At 44.5% G+C, this 14,038-nt stretch overlaps 1 protein-coding gene across 4 annotated transcripts in view; it reads left to right on the forward strand.

Annotated features, from left to right (window-relative positions):
• Positions 1-14,038, forward strand: part of STAU1 (staufen double-stranded RNA binding protein 1) — a 2,205,075-nt gene that overhangs the window by 732,012 nt on the left and 1,459,025 nt on the right. The window lies entirely within an intron of this gene.

Here is a 14,038-nt window from a genome sequence, read left to right on the forward strand (position 1 = left end):
TGGTCCGAAGCCCAAGTGTTTAAACCAAAAGGCTTAGAATGAGTTACACCAAGCAGTAATAAATACAATTGAGTACTTTTAAGATGATGCAAAAGTAAAATAAAGTAGGTAGAAACAAGTACAGTAAAAGCAGATTAATTTTTTTTTTCTGAACAAGTGCTGGGATCAAAGAAACAGATTTGAGTGCTGAAACTAGAAAACTGGCTAGTTATAAGAAAGAAAAACTAAGCTAGAAGGCTTCCCCCCAACACAGAAGGGCTTGGGGGCTCAGAAGCCTACAAATAGTCTGTACCACTTAACAGGAAAGGCAGGAAACAAACTTAAATTTTTTTTTTCCGTTTCCCAGATGCTCTCTTTGTACACAGTAGGAGTGCCTGAAATCAGAATATGATCTCACTGCACTCAGTTGAGTGAGCAAATGAGACTGGCCCAGAAGGAGTATCCAAACACAAATTTACAAGAGGGGCGGGCAGTTTCAAGGCCACTAAGATTAACACCAAAACAAAACCAGAGAGGGTGGGTGAGACTAACTGAAGAGCAGAGTCAAAACTTCCAGTTCAGTTAATATTCCTGCAACACACAGTTAAAATCAATTTAAATACTGTATTTTTTTGAAAACAAAAGTGCAGATAAAGGTAGAGTGGGTGTTTTCAGGCCTACACAGATGTTCATCGTGTTACACTGCTGCAGTCATTACACTTGGGTTATCCTGCTGTCAGGCAGTCCCGCAGTTGGCCAGAGTTCCAAAGTCTTGGTCCGGCGTTTGTTGCTGTCGTTTCTTCCCTGACGTCAGTGCGCCAGGGGTATATAAGATGCATCTGACGCCATTTTCTCCAGTCTTTCTTGCCATGTGGTGCGTGAAGCAGAAGCGGTTTGCAAGTGCCAGTCGGCCGACTTCTGAGATTTTCAAAGTCAAATTTCAGATCCGAAGTCTTCAATAAAGCTAAGTACCCCATTGAAAAACTTTTTTCTTGCCTCAGACCGATGTCAGAAAAAGTTAATTGTATATCTTATGGGAAGCAAATACCTCATAAGGACTTCCACTCTTACTGTATTCCATGCCTAGGCCCTGATCACGATGTCACTAGTTGTCAGTTTTGTGCTAGATTTAACAGACGCACTATAAAAATATGTTTTGATTTTGCTTTGCACTACTTGGCCGAAGGTTCAATTATACTATGCAGTCGGATCAACCAACGACCGCCATACTGAAAAAACGCAAGGACAAGGATAAAGACAGGCATCCGAGGTCCAAAACAGATGATACCTCTTCTAGGCCAGTCGCTGGTTTGCCGGCTCTCAGTGAGGTGCGTTCGCAGCCCGTGACACCCGCTACCTCAGAGCCACAGGCCGCCTCCGACTCCACGTGGAGACAACTAGGCCTCTGGAAACTCGAGGTATTGGGCCTACAGAAGCTAATCCCTCAGATGGGTCTGGAGCCGCTGAGCAGGCTTCGGCTTCTGAGGGTGTTTTCAGACCTTCACAAATTACCAATAAAACAACAGCCACAACAAAAGTACCATTAAAGACAAAGAAACAAGTACAGCATTCTCCTGGACGGTCCTCCATGCCTAAGAAACAGATGCTTGAAATGGCCGAAGACCTCATTACTCTAATCCAGGGTTCCCATCCCCCTCCTGAGAAAAGGCCTAGGCAGGATACAGACTGATTCCTCTGATCAGGTTTCCATTTCCTCTGATTCCTCTTCAGGCCAGGGATACTCTATACCCCCCTATGAGGACTCTGCCAAAGAATCTATCCCTTCAGCATCTCCTCCTGAGGATTATTCTTTTCGGGAATCTTTACATGCCATGAGGGAGCATTTCCATTGGGAAAGTCAGGATTACTCAGAAACCAAGAAAAGGCTCAGGGATTTCCTTTTATTGCCTCAGCACAGGCCCCTGGCTTTTCCGCCTGTGCTAGATATTGTGGATGATGTGTTCTCTGAATCCAGCTTATCTCCTGATTCTTTGCCCCCTGCACCAGCCAAGCCAGATAGGTATTATAGAGTCCCTGACTCTCTCAAGTTTCTTTATAAAAACCCTTCTGCTGATCCAGAAACTATTTCCTAGGGTCCAAAAGGGGTTAAGGATTCCATTGCAAAAAATCCAGTACCCTCTGACAGATTCCAGAGCTTTGGATAGATGGGGGAAGAAAGTATACACTTCTGCAACTTTAGCAGTAAGTGCTTTAAATTGCCAGTTTCACATGCTTAAGTACCAACAATATTTAATGGCTCAGTTAAAACAGAAAATGCTTGCAAGCTCAGAAGCTCCTGGTTGTAAAGAAATGAAGGATTTATTGCATGCAGTTGAACAGGTGGGAAAACGTACTCTGCAATGTGGTTTTGATTCTTTAGAGGCCTCTTGTAGAGCCGCAGTTACAGGTTCTGTGATTCGAAGACATGCTTGTTTAAAAGAACAGAGTTTACCTGATTATGTTAAGGCAAAATTATTGGATGCTGCTTTACAGCATACCACCTTGTTTGGTGTTAAGGCAGAAGAGGTGTTAAAGAAAATGGAGGATAAAGCTAAATCTATGCAAACAGTCAAGGATTTCTTACAGGTACAGCCACCTCGATTTAGCAGAAATTGGCTAACAAAGAATTGGTCCTTTCCAGTGTCAGGCCACAGAGAGGCAGATACAGACGTCCAAGAGGCAGATCTCAACTCCAAGGCTCAAACAGACGACGACAGTGGGGTACCTCAACCCCAAAAGGAGGTGAGGACAAATGTCAACCTTACAGGAAACAGTCACAATGACTTTCCCCTTCGTACGCCAAGCACTACCCTTTTGGAAGCCCCCTTAGGGGGGAAACTAGCACTTTTTTCTCAAAACTGGCAAACAATCACCCAAGACAAATGGGTTCTGAATAGTGTCTCAAAGTTACAGGTTTCACTTTCTTACTTTACCAAGGCTAAAAGGAATGCCAGACCTGCCACAAAATCAATGGGCAGAGGCACAAAAACAAATTTCAGCCCTCACGGACATGAGAGCTATTCAAAAAGTACCACAACAGGAACAAGGACAAGGATTTTACTCAAGACTCTTCCTGGTCCCCTGAAAGGACCAGGCCTGGAGGCCCATACTAGATCTTTCAATTCTAAATACTTACCTGGATATTCCGAAATTCAAAATGTTGACATTACAGCAGCTTCTACCCATGATGGGCAAGAAGGCTTGGTTTGTTACTCTGGACCTCAGAGGCATACCTGCATGTCCCTATCAGACAAAATTGCAGAAGATACCTCAGATTCAAAGCTGGTACAATGCACTACCAATTCTCAGCACTGCCCTTTGGCTTATCTACTGCGCCCAGGGTCTTCACAAAGTGCCTGGCACCAGTAATTGCATTTTGCAGACAAAAAGGAATTCAAATATATCCATACCTGGACGACTGCCTCATTCAAGCAGAGACAAAGGACATTCTTCTACAGCATCTGGCATTTGTAAAAAGGTTACTAATTTCTCTAGGGTACACAGTAAACGAAAAAAAGTCAAAACTAGTGCCCACACAACAGATTATATTCCTGGGTGCCAGCTTAAGTACAACGGCTGAGACGGCTTATCTCACGCCAGTCAAACAAGTTCAACTAACTCAATATTTTCAATTACTGGCAAAAAAGTCCCATCTCCCTGCAAGAAAAATTCTGCAGGCCCAGGGATTCATGGCATCTTGCATACTACTAATACCATATGCCAGACTGCATATGAGGAAATTACAACGGTACCTAAAAAATGTTTGGACCCAACACTCTCACAGTTTAGAAGCAGTAATACCAATGATTCCCTGCCTACAACAGGAGCTTCGATGGTGGGCACAGGCATGTCACCTAAACAAGGGTCAGCCTTTTACCCTACCCACAGCCAGGCAGACTCTAACAACAGATGCCTCGGATTATGCCTGAGGAGCACACATGGCAGGAAAATGCCTTCAGGGCAAGTGGACCACAGACCAGGTGCATCTTCACATCAATCAAAAAGAGATGTTGGCTGTTAAGAATGCCCTAACAGCTTTCAAGGACCTTCTGCATCCAGGACAAATATTATTAAAGACAGACAACACCACAGTAATCTGGTACATAAATAAACAAGGGGGCAGTCATTCTTATCCCCTATGCAGGCAAGCCATGACCTTGTGGAACACAGCTCTAACGTATCAGGTTCACCTGCAAGCACAATTCCTGCCAGTAAAGAAAAATACTCTGGCAGACTATCTAAGCAGAAATATCATGGACCCTCACGAATGGAAATTGAATCCACATCTTCAGCATGGTAACGCAAAAATGGGGATGCCCTGACATAGATCTTTTTGCCTCCCCACTGAATTGCCAACTAAAAAAATTCTGCACAAGGACTTATCACAAACAAGCATGGAAAGTGGATGCTCTTTTGTTCAGCTGGAAAAACCTAAAGGTTTATGCCTTCCTGCCACTGCCTCTTCAAAGGTACTCCTAAAAGCCAGACAAGAAAAACCACAGATGATCCTGATTGCTCCAGTCTGGCCATTCCAGCACTGGTACCCTATCTTAAGGAACTTAGCTCAAGGCCCACCATGGATTTTGCCTCAAATTCCACACCTTCTGACTCAAAACAATCAAATCCTGCACGGTCAGCTCAAAACCTTAAACCTGGCTGCATGGCAGATTCATTAGTCAAACAGGCAACACCTCTCTCTAAAGCTGTTATGGATGTCATTTTGGAGGCCAGGAGGCCTAGCACCAGGAAACTTACTCAGAAAAATGGAAGAGATTCTGCACCTGGAACCAGGCTCAAAGCCTTGACCCTCTTGTTCCAAACATTCATCGGATTTTACAATACTTAACTGAGATGCTGAACAGAGGCCTATCCTTCTCATCAATTAAGATCCACGCCTCTGCCATTTCAGCACATTACAACACGGATCCTCCTTTATTCTCTCATCCCTTGCTAAAGCAGTACCTCAGAGGGGCTAAAAACATAAGACCGCCCCGGAGAGCACCAACACCAACTTGGGACCTCAATTTCGTTTTGGAAAAACTGACCCTGCCACCTTTTGAGCCAGTCAGTACAGCCGATCTAAAATTTTTATCATGGAAAACAGCACTGCTCCTGGCAGTAACTTCAGCACGAAGAGTCTCAGAGCTACAGGCATTAATGGCAGTGGAACCTTTAATAATTTTTAATCAGGACAGGGTTTTTTAAGGACAAACCCTACCTTTATGCCAAAGGTGGTATCTAGTGTGGCTCTTAACCAAACCATCCATTTGCCAACTTTTTATCCAAACCCCCAGAATAAAGGGGAGAAACTTCTGCATTCTTTGGACATACACAGGCAGCTACGCTTCTACTTGGACAAAGCAAAAGCTTTCAGGAAAACTGAGCAACTCTTTGGAGCATATGCTGCAGGATCACCGGGCAAAGCTATCTCAAAGCAGACTATATCCAAATGGATAGGACACTGTATTCATTACTGCTACACACAGCATGGAAAATCAGTCCCAAATAACATTAGGCCACATTCCTCCAGGGCAACAGCCACTTCAACAGCCTTTCTCAGAGGAGTACCTACCAAGGAAAGTTTGGAGGCTGCAACTTGGAGTTCAATGCACACCTTTACCAAGCATTACCACTTGCCTCTTTACTCTAAATCCAGAGCAGGATTTGCCACTGCAGTTCTGCAGGGCCTCATAGCCAATCCTAACTCTTTATAGACCAGCCACTCAACCTTAGCTTTGGGATTCTACCCAAGTGTAATGACTGCAGCAGTGTAACGCGATGAACATAGTACAGTTTTGTACCTACCATAAATGTAGATGTTCGAGTGTTCACACTGCTGCAGTCCAGGTTACCCTCCTCCATCCCCTCTGAACTAGCTGGACTTACCTATACCTTTCTATCCTATACAACCTTTGTGGTGTATTTGCTTGTAACTGAAGGCATTGTTTTTATTTTTTTATGTATATTTTTTATTAGCAATATGTATTGCCTACCTACTTGGGGGCACCTGACATCTGGGGCAAGAAAAACTGAAGAAAATGGCGTTGGATGCATCTTGTATACCCCTGGCGCACTGACGTCAGGGAAGAAGCGACAGCAACTGACGCCGGACCAAGACTTTGGAACTCTGGCTGATCATGGACCGCCTGACGGCAGGATAACCCAAGTGTAATGACTGCAGCAGTGTGAACACTCGAACATCTACATTTATGGTAGGTACAAAACTGTACTTTTTCATGCCTATGGACTTGCATATTAAACCAACGCCTCCATTTAGGCCAAAATCTTGAACCATGCCTAAGGAACCAATGCCCAGGCCACATGCTCAGGCCTCTATGCCTAAAAAACAAATAAGAATGGCTGAAGATCTTATAACACTAATCCATGGAAGCCAGCCTCCCCCTTCTAAGAGACCTAGGACTGAAGTTGTTTATGAATCTTCTGAACAGGATTCTGCTTTTTCTGATTCTTCTGATGATCTGGATTTGCCCTTATCTACTTACGAGGATTCTGATGCAGAGGACTCTATACCCTCTGCTTCCCCTCCAGAGGAATTTTCTTTTGGCGAGACCTTACATGCTCTAAGGGAGCATTTCCAGTGGGAAAGCCAGGATTTTTCAGATTCAAAAAAGAGGCTTAGCGTTTACATTGTTGATGATGCCTTTTCAGAATCTAGTTTGTCCCCTGATTCTTTGCCTCCTGCTCCCAGAAAACCTGACCGATATTACAGGGTTCCTGATAGTTCCTTTTTAAAAATCCTATTGCGGATCCAGAGACTTATTTCACAGGGATCCAAGGGCATTAAGGCCTCTACTGCTAAAAATCCTTCCCCCTCTGATAGAGACTCCAGGGCGCTGGCTAGATGGGGTAAGGAAATTTACACTTTTGCATCCCTGGCCATTAGGGCTTTAAACTGCCAGTTTCATATGTTTAAGTATCAACAACATGTTTTTGGATTGCTTAAACAGAAAATAATTCCTGACTGTGCTGAAAATAAAGAATTACAGGATTTAATGCATTCTGCTGAACAGGTTGGAAAACATACTTTGCAATGTGGATTTGATTCATTAGAGGCCTCTTGCAGGGCTTCTGTTACTGGGTCTGTGTTCAGAAGGCATGCTTTGCTTAAGGAGCAAGGTTTGATTGATTATGTTAAAGCTAAATTGTTAGATGCTCCCTTAAATCAGGACTGCTTGTTTGGCAACAAGGCTGAGGAAGTTCTGAAAAAGATGGAAGATAAAGCTAAGTCTATGCAAATTGTTAAAGATTTCTTACAAATTCGGCCTCCTAGATTTAGTAGGCACTGGCCCTCTAAAAATTGTTCCTTTTCCAGCCCCTTCCAGGTCTTCTCAAGCCAAACCCAGACCCAGCAGAAACCCCAGGTTTCAGTCCCAAGGGACACACAAGACTAGGCAGTGGGGGGTTTCCGCACCCAAACCTGGGAGTAGTAAGATTCCCCGCTATGGAAAACTGTCTCAATCACTTTCTTTTAAAACTTCCAAGCACTTCCCAAATGAATGCTCCTTTAGGCGGAAAAATTGGTCTGCCGGCCAAAAACTGGAAACTCATTACCCAGGACAAATGAGTTTTAAATGTAGTGTCCCAAGGATACAGATTTAATTTCCACATGTTACCAACACCAAGCAGGTGGCCAGATCTACCCCCAAATCAGTGGGCAGAGGCCCAAAATCAAGTACTCTCTCTCTTAAACATGGGGGCTATTCATTTGGTTCCAGAAGAGGAAAAGGGACAAGGTTTCTATTCAAGACTTTTCCTGGTGCCCAAAAAAGGCAGTACATGGCGTCCTGTCCTGGACCTTTCTATTCTAAACACCTTTCTGGTGTTTCCAAAATTCAGAATGCTGACTCTTCACCAGCTGCTTCCTCTGCTGGGCAAGGATGCATGGTTGGCAACAATAGACTTAAAAGAAGCATACCTGCACATCCCTATCAGGAAGTCTTGCAGAAGATACCTACGCTTCAACGCAGGCTACATGCACCATCAGTTCTCTGCAGTGTCATTTGGCTTATCTGCTGTGCCCAGGGTATTCACCAAGTGCCTAGCTCCAGTCATTGCATTTTGCAGGCAATTAAATATTCAAATATACCCATACCTGGACAATTGTCTAATTCAGGCAGAAAGCAAGGATATATTTTTGAATCATCTGGCCTTTGTTCATGAGGGTACTGACTTGTTTGGGGTTCACCATAAACGAAAAGAAATCCCACCTGGTACCCTGCCAACAAATTACATTCCTGGGAGCAAGCTTGAATACAATTTCCCAGATGGCTTTCCTCACGCCAGAGAAACGGATTTCATTTGACAACTTCAAACAAGTGGCCACAAACGCAGCTGTCTGCAAGGCAAATACTGCAAGCCTTTGGGGTTCATGGCCTCCTGCATTTTTCTAATTCCATATGCAAGGCTGCATATGAGGAAACTACAGTGGTATCTCAAAAGCCTGTGGTGTCAACATTCACAGGATCTAGAAGCAAGGATTCCTATCATACCTTGCCTACATCTAGAGATGTTCGTGTTTCACTGTTGCAGTCATTAGAGTTGGGTTATCCTGCTGGCAGGCTACCCGCAGTCGGCCTGAGTTCCAAAGTCTAGGTCCGGCGTCAGTCGCTGTCACCTCCTCCCTGACGTCGGTGCGCCAGGGGTATAAAAGATGCACCCGATGCCATTTTCTTCAGTCTTTCTTGCCGCGCGGTGCCCGAAGCAAAAGCAGTTCGCAAGTGCTGGTCGGCCGACTCCTGAGATTTTCAAATTTGAATTTCAGATCCGAAGTCTTCATTAAAGCGAAGTACCCCATTGGGGAAACTTTTTTCTTGCTCCAGACCGATGTCAGAAAAAGTTAATTGTATTTCTTGTGGAAAGCAAATACCTCATAAGGATTTTCATTTTTAATGTATTCCTTGCCTAGGCCCTGACCACGATGTTGCTAGTTGTTGGTTTTGTGCTAGATTTAACCAACGCACTTTTAAGCGCCGGAACGATTTTGCATTTCATTACTTTGGCTGAAGATTTATTTATATAATGCTGTTGGAACAGCCGACTACCGGAGTTTATAAAAAGCGCAAAGAAAAAGAAAAGGACAGGCATCCGAGGTCCAAAACAGACGAGGCTTCCTCTAGGCCTTTCGCCGGTTCTCAGTGAGGTGCTTTCGCAGCCCCTGACGCCCGCTATCTCTGAGCCACAGGCTGCTTCCGACTTCCACATGGAGCTGACTAGGCCGCTGGAAACTCAAGGTATTGGACACTTGGAAACTATTCCCTCAGATGGGTCCGGAGCCGCTGAGCAGGCATCTGCTTCTGAGGGTGTTTTCAGGCCTGCGCAGTTGTATGTGAAACCAGCTTCGGCTTCAAAGGCAAAGACTAAAGCAGCTCTAAAGACAAAGAAACAAGTACAGCATTCTCCTGTATAGGCCTCCATGCCTAAAAAACAGATGCTTAAAATGGCCGAAGACCTAATTTCTTTGATCAGGCGTACCCATCCCCCTCCTGATAAGAGGCCTAGGCAAGAGATAGAATATGAATCTTCAGATCAGGTTTCCATTTCCTCTGATTCCTCTTCTGAACTGGAATATTCTCTCTTCCTCCCTATGAGGATTCTGATGCTGAAGGATCTATCCCTTCAGCCTCTCCTCCTGAGGATTATTCTTTTGGGGAAACCCTGCATACTATGAGGGAGCATTTCCACTGGGAGAGCCAAGATTACTCAGAATCCAAGAAAAGGTTCAGAGACTTCCTTTTATTACCTCAGCACAGGCCCCTTGCTATTCCTCCTGTTTTAGACATTGTAGATGATGTATTTTCGGAGTCCAGTCTGTTTCCTGACTCTTTACCACCAGCTCTTAAGTCAGGCAGATACTACAGGGTTCCTGATTCACATAAATTTCTTTATAAAAACCCTGCTGCTGACCCAGAAACTCTCTCTCAGGGTCCCAAAGGAGTCAAGGCTTCCACTGCAAAAAACCCTGTCCCCTCTGATAGAGATTCAAGGGCCCTGGACAGATGGGTGAAAAAGATTTATACTTCTGCTACCTTGGCTGTAAGATCTTTAAATTGCCAGTTTCATATGCTTAAATATCAGCAATATCTTACGTCACTGCTTAAACAGAAAATGTTGACAAATTCAGAATGTGCAGAAAACAAAGAAATGCAGGATTTATTGCATGCTGCTGAACAAGTGGGAAAGCATACTTTGCAATGTGGTTTTGAATCTCTAGAGGCCTCTTACAGGGCCGCTGTTACGGGTTCTGTCATTAGGAGGCATGCTTGGTTAAAAGAACAGAATGTCGGATCTTGTTAAAGCAAAACGTTTAGATGCTCCATTACAGCATGATACCTTGTTTGGTGTTAAAGCAGAAGATGTATTGAAGAAAATGGAGGAGAAAGCTAAATCTATGCAAATAGTTAAGGATTTCTTACAGGTACAGCCTCCCAGATTTAGCAGGAACTGGCCTACAAAGAATTGGTCCTTTCCAGTTTCAGGCCACAAAGAGGCAGATACAGACGCCCCAGAGGCAGATCACAGCCCCAAGGCTCATACAGGCCTAAACAATGGGGTGCTTCTACCTCCAAAAGCAGAGAGGAAAAATCACAGCCATACAGGAAACTGTCTCAATGACTTTCCCCTGCCAGCACCAAGCACTTATATTCTGGCAGCTCCTTTGGGGGGAAAACTAGCACTTTTTCCGCAAAATTGGCACATGATCACCCAGGATAAATAGGTCTTAAATATCATATCACAAGGCTACAGGTTCCACTTTCACACCCTGCCAAGGCCAAACGGTATGCCAGACCTGCCACACAATTAATGGGCAGAGGAGGCACAAAAACAAGTTTCATCCTTCATGGATATGAGGGCCATTCAGCAAGTACCACAGCAAGAGCCGGGACTAGGATTTTACTCAAGACTATTCTTGGTGCCCAGAAAGGACAATGCCTGGAGACCAATACTGGACCTGTCTATTCTAAACTAATTTCTGGATATTCCAAAATTCAGAATGTTAACTCTGCAGCAGCTTCTGCCCATGCTGGGCTAGAAGGCTTGGCTTGTGACTTTAGACCTAAAAGAGGCATACCTGCATGTCCCAATCAGACAATCATGCAGAAGATGCATCAGATTTATAGCTGGCTCAGTGCACTACCAATTCTCTGCACTGCCCTTTGTCTTATCTACTGCGCCCAGGGTATTCACAAAATGCCTGGCACCAGTAATTGCATTTTGCAGATAGAGGAATACAAATATATCCTTATTTGGATGATTGCCTTATTCAAGCAGAGAACAAGGACATTCTACTACATCTGGCGTTTGTAAAACGATTACTAACAGGTCTAGGGTACGCAGTAAACGAAAAGAAATCAAAACTCGTACCCTCTCAAGAGATAATATTCCTGGGTGCAAGCTTAAATACAACTGCCCAGATGGCTTATCTCACGCCAGACAAAAACAGACAACTGACTACTTATTTCAAAATGTTGGCAACAAAGACCCAGTTATCTGCAAGAAAAATTCTGCAGGCTTTGGGCTTTATGGCATCCTGCATTCTGCTAATTCCATATGCACGACTGCATATGAGGAAACTTCAGTGGTATTTAAAAAGTGTTTGGACTCAACATTGCCAGAGCCTGGAAACAATAATTACCCTCATTCCCTTCCTGCAGCAGGAGTTTCGATCGTGGGCAAAGGCCTGTCACCACAACACGGGACAGCCATTCACCATACCCACAGCCAGGCAGACATTGACAACAGATGCATCGGATTATGCCTGGGGGGGGGGCATATGGCAGGAAGATGTTTTCAGGGCACATGGTCCGCAAGTCAAATGCATCTACATATCAATCAAAAAGAGATGCTAGCTGTTCAAAATGCCCTGACAGTCTTCAAGGATCTACTTCATCCAAGACCACTACTGATAAAGATGGACAATACTACAGTCATGTGGTACATAAGCAGGGAGGCGCACATTCCTACCCCCTCTGCAGACTAGCCATGAACTTGTGGGACACAGCATTGACTTTCCAAGTACATCTGCAAGCACAATTTCTGCCAGGAAAGATAAATACTCTGGCAGACGAACTAAGCAGAAACCTAATGGATCCCCACGAGTGGAAATTGGATCCACAAGTCTTCAGCATGATAACAAGGAACTGGGGATGCCCGGACATAGACCTATTTGCCTCCCCTCACAATTGCCAACTACAGAGATTCTGCACAAGGACTTATCACAAGCAAGCATGGAAAGTGGATGCTCTATCTTTCAGCTGGAAAAATCTAACCGTAATATGCCTTTCCTCCTCTGCCTCTCCTCCCCAAGGTACTCCTCAAAGTCAGACAAGAGAAGCCAAAAATGATACTGATTGCCCCAGACTGGCCCTGCCAGCACTGGTACCCAATCCTAAAGAGCCTGTCTCTATGCCCAGCTTGGGCATTACCTCAAATTCCTCACTTATTGACCCAACAAGACAGTCCGATACTGCACAGCCAACTCAGGACCTTAAACCTGGCAGCATGGCGGATAATGTAGCCATTCAAGACTCACCTCTCTCTAAAGCTGTGATGGATGTTATTTTGGAGGCCAGGAGGCCTAGCACCAGAAAATCTTATGCAGAAAAATGGAAGAGATTATGTGCTTGGAACCAGGCACAAGGTGTTGACACAATTGTTCCAAATATTCCTCAGATTTTGCAATACTTAACTGAGATGCTGGATAAAGGCCTTTCCTTTTCAATTAAAATTCATGCCTCTGCCGTTTCAGCTCATTGCAATACAGAACCACTTATTTTTTCTCATCCATCACTAAGGCAGTACCTCAGAGGGGCCAAAAACATAAGACCTCCAAGGAGAGCACCAATACCTGCATGGGACCTCAAGTACGTTTTGGAAAAACTCACACTGCCTCCGTTTGACCCAGCCTCTGCAGCTGATATAAAGTTCTTATCCTGGAAAACAGCTCTGCTCCTAGCAATAACCTCAGCTAGACTAGTCTCAGAGTTACAGGCACTCATGGCTGCGGAACCTTTTGTCATTTTCCATCCTGACAGGGTTTCTCTGAGGACAAACCCTACATTTGTGCCTAAGGTAGTGTCCAGTGTGGCCCTTAACCAAACAATTCATTTGCCTACCTTTTATCCAAACCCACAGAATAAGGGTGAGAGACTTCTGCATTCTTTGGATATTCAGAGGCAGCTACGCTTCTACTTGGACAGAACCAAAGCTTTTAGAAAGACTGAACATCTTCTAGTGGCATCAGGATCACAAGGAAAGCCTATCTCCAAGCAGACTATTTCAAAGTGGATAGGCCACTGCATTCGTTTCTGCTATTCACAGCATGGCAAATCAGTGCCTAAAGGCATTAGGCCACATTCAACCAAAGCAGCAGCCACTTCAGCAGCCTTCCTCAGAGTACCAACCAAAAACATCTTGGACGCTGCAACTTGGAGCTCAGTGCACACTTTTACAAAGCACTAGCACTTACTCTCTACTCTAAATCCAGGGCAGGCTTTGCCACTGCAGTTCTGCAGGGCCTCATAGCCTCTCCTAATCCTATTTAGCACCAGCATCCCAACCTTAGCTTTGGGATTCAACCCAGTTGTAATGACTGCAACAGTGAACCACGATGAACATAGTACAGTTGTGTACCTACCATAAATGTAGATGTTCGAGTATTCACTGTTGCAGTCCAGGTTACTCTCCCACCATCCCCCTTTTCCTTTGCTGGGACTTATCTGTACTATTCTATACAACCTATGGGGTGTATTTGCTTGTAGATGAAGTAAAAGTTGTTTGTGTATGCATGCTTATTGGCGTAATTTAACCTACCATTTTCGGGGCACCTGACATCTGGGGCAAGTAAAACTGAAGAAAATGGCGTCGGCTGCATCTTTTATACCCCTGACGCACTGACGTCAGGGAGGAGGCGACAGCAACCGATGCCGGACCTAGACTTTGGAACTCAGGCTGACTGCGGGTAGCCTGCTAGCAGGATAAACCCAATTGTAATGACTACAACAGTGAATACGCTCTAACATCTACATTTATGGTAGGTACA

Source organism: Protopterus annectens, chromosome 12.part0, assembly GCF_019279795.1.
Source record: "Protopterus annectens isolate FY-2018-M chromosome 12.part0, PAN1.0, whole genome shotgun sequence".
In the NCBI taxonomy this organism is placed as follows: domain Eukaryota; kingdom Metazoa; phylum Chordata; order Ceratodontiformes; family Protopteridae; genus Protopterus; species Protopterus annectens.